Source organism: Populus alba, chromosome 16 (genome assembly GCF_005239225.2).
Source record: "Populus alba chromosome 16, ASM523922v2, whole genome shotgun sequence".
In the NCBI taxonomy this organism is placed as follows: Eukaryota; Viridiplantae; Streptophyta; class Magnoliopsida; order Malpighiales; family Salicaceae; genus Populus; species Populus alba.
Genome location: NC_133299.1, coordinates 2,835,747 through 2,839,332, shown reverse-complemented (window position 1 = coordinate 2,839,332; position 3,586 = coordinate 2,835,747). Strand labels below are relative to the sequence as shown.

General features: G+C 28.5%; 1 long non-coding RNA gene across 1 annotated transcript; it reads left to right on the top strand.

Moving 5' to 3' along the window:
• The first annotated feature begins 2,197 nt into the window (after positions 1-2,197).
• Positions 2,198-3,153, top strand: LOC118033325 (uncharacterized). Its single transcript, XR_004684842.2, has 2 exons — positions 2,198-2,495; positions 2,693-3,153. It is a non-coding gene; the product is annotated as an uncharacterized lncRNA (long non-coding RNA).
• Positions 3,154-3,586: the final 433 nt, after the last annotated feature.

Sequence of the window (3,586 nt, the reverse complement as noted above, 5' to 3'; positions counted from 1 at the left end):
CAGTTTGAAATTAACTTAAATTATCATAAATTAATCTTATAAATTAATTACTCAAATTTTGAGTATAGAATGATAAATATTATAGTGGTAGCTTAGAGTCGTAAAGGTGATGGGATTATCGAAAGTATAATTTTAAAACTCGGTTTAGTTTAACGGGGTTGATTCAGACCCGATTGATTTGAAAATGAAACCAAATTAGAGTTTTTTTTATATAAAAAAAATTAAAATAATCCTATTAAAAAATCAGGTTCATTTTATAAAATCAACGAAAAACTCGAATTGCAATCTTGTAAAGTATTTATTATTTTTAATAAAAAGTGATGTGATTTTTTTTAAATAAAATAAATTAAAATTAAAAAAACGAACTGGAATGACCTTGACCCAATGAAAACACGTGACTTGAGTGGGCCAAGTTTAAAAACCACTTCTAGCATGGAAGTCTTTCTTGGTGATACGCCCTAATTTTAGAAATGAAAAAATAAAGGTCAAAGAAACGGACACATCAGAAGTTTCAGTGCATTGTTCCCATTTTTTAAGCTAGAAAGGTGCGTCTCCTTACATGTACTTCATGTCCCACACGCAATTCCCTTGGAAGTAATTAAATTTCCACGAAATTTCTTTAGTTTCTTTTCAATTTCGTCTTAGTTTTTTATGTTTGGATCAGCATTGATTGGAATATGTTCTCTTAAAAACACTCGTGTAAAAGATATTAATTTCCTTAATAAGATCTTTGAAACAAAAATAATTTCGATTGTTTAAATTAGTTCAAAAACAAAAATACAATTTTTACAATAAAAAATATATTGACGTACACTAAGATTTAATAGCAAAAACAATAAAACAACTTTAAAAAAAAAAAAATTCTGTGAGATCTAATGATGGATTCCGGAAATCACGAGTCATATGATTTAAGGATAAACACTTTCAACAGCCATATGTGAACATATATATATATATATATAATTTTTTTTTTTACGCATAAATTTTCATAAGATAAACACACTATTCATCTTAAATTGGGATAAAAGAATGCTATATTCTCTTATAATCATATTTTCTAAATAAAATCCTTTTTACAAATAAAATATAGTATATAAATAAAAATTATAGTTTTATTTTAAAATTTACAGTTGAAAATACTTAATTAGTATCATTTTATCTCTCAATTAACAATTAAATTATTCCCATACTAGCATTTATACACTAAGTCTAAATTTCTTCTCAATCAAGTTTAAGGACCGTTTGTTTCATGAAAAATGATTTTTTAAAAATTATTTTCTAATTTTTTTGAGTTTATTTGTCATTAAAAAAGTTAATCAACAGAAAATGCTTTATAGTCAAAGAAAAATTTAACTTGGTTTCTAGAAAAGTATTTTCCTTTTATTTTGGACGAAAAACAATTTTCAGAAGTCATGAAAAATTTATAAATATCGAATTATTTGCTGATTATATCAAATTTGGTTCCTCAAACTTTTGATTGATGTATATATTTTTTTTCAATTTCATCATTTAGAATTTGATTTTTATATCAATTTTGATCTTTATTTTTATGATTGTTATTTTCTTTTTCTTATCATTTTTTTAATTAAAAATTTTTTATGTTATTAGATTTGGTCATATTCTTTTTAATTATTATTTATTTTATTTGAAATTTTATATTTTTTTAATTTCATCATCTTCCAACTTTTTTATCTGTTAGATTTAATCTCTCTATTATTTTGATTGCTATTTATTTCATTTGAGATAATTTATGAAATTAAATTATTATTTTTTAATTTTATTATAATTCACGTTTTAATTTGTAAGATTTATTTTACAGCTTATTTTCCATGACATAACCAAATATTGGAAAATGTTTTTCAATTTATTTTTCCATAATACTACCAAACATAAAAAATAACCTACTTTTCAGGAATTTATTTTTTAAAAAATCACTTTCCAACAAACAAAAATGGTTAAATTGATAATCTATTTTTAAATAGTTATCTTTATATAAAGAAATCTCTACCAACCATATATAAAACTTGCATCCTAACTGAAAATGCTGTGATTTAGTTACAAACGCATTTATTACCATGGCTAACCTTTCAATAGTTTATTACTATTAATATATTCTATAAAAATATATATTATATATTTTCTCTTAAAGAAGAAAGGCGATTGACGTTAGTCACTAGTAATTAATTGTAACTACAACTACATTTTCTGGTTAGCTGAACCAGGACATAGTAGCAGAGCTTGAAACTGATTGGTTAGAACTTACAACTAGTTGCCAAATTCCTATACCTAGATAGCAGTACTGATAACGCAGCCTCACATCAATTCTCTACGACTATCACGTCATATATACCTTCCCTTCTCTTTTTCAAAATCCCAATCCAAAATCTCCTCACCTATCTCACCCTGGTTTTTTTTCCAAATTCCCGTTTTGATGCTGTGGCTGCCGGCGATATTGGAATGAAGCATTATTGTACGATGAAGAGTTTGATGTTCAGGTATTTTAGTTTGAGATCAATAATCTTTCTTGTTTTCTTGACCATGTTGCTTGTGGTGCTGCCGCTGCTGTTGCCACCATTGCCACCACCTCCGTCGGTACTCATGTTTGTACCAGTTTTGATCATGTCCTTTCTTGTTCTGTTGGCCTTCTCTTCATCTCAAATCCCTCATAGTGCATTATCTTCTACCTGACAAGGTACTCTCGATCGATCTCCTTGGGTTTATAAGATCACCGGCTTGCCAAGGACACCTTGTATGAGATCAAGTTTTGTGAGATTGAACCAAGGCATCGAAGTCTCTCTACTGGTGTCTTGTCTACGTACATGGAAGAGATCGAAATTAAGGTTCGATCCATGTAGAAAATGCAACAAGATATGGATCCTGATTTTACTAAGGTGTTCTTGATTTGTTTGAAATCCATTAATTATTCCTTGTGTATGAAGCGAATTGTTTAATCTTGTTATATAGTTCACTGATAGTTATTACAACGAAGAGAATCATATGTACTTGGGAAAGCACATTCGATTATGGCTCAAAAGACGTATGCCCGGATGTTTGTGTGATTCGGCGATGGCTTAGAGGTCCGAATTGGATATGCTTTACATCTTCATTGATTTAGATTTTTTCTGACAATAAAAATAGGGTATTTTTTAGCCATTCATGTGTTAACAAAGAACAGTCTTTTTCTTTCCCAAATGATTTTGAAGATTTGTTCTTTAATCAAGAAAGAAAACATATTTTTTAAAGCATAAAATCCATCTCTTAAAACAAATTTCAATTTCTTTAAATACATTGAAAGCGCCTATATAAAGAAAAAAACTAATTAGTCGGGACATTTTACTGGGTAATGAAATTAGGGAGTGTGATTCTCAGAAACGAGTCTCTCTACTTTTTCCCCTTTTGGTAGAGTTTCGAGCATTTTCTTTTGTACAAGGCTACGGAATTGTGTTGAAAGGCATTACAATTTTGAAACGTTACGCCTTCGAGCACGCTTTCACCGATTTAAGCCACACATGAAAACCAGTTCATTTGAAGCTGTCGGATACATATGGTGATGAATCTCATGTCAAGGAACGCCACTCATGAACTA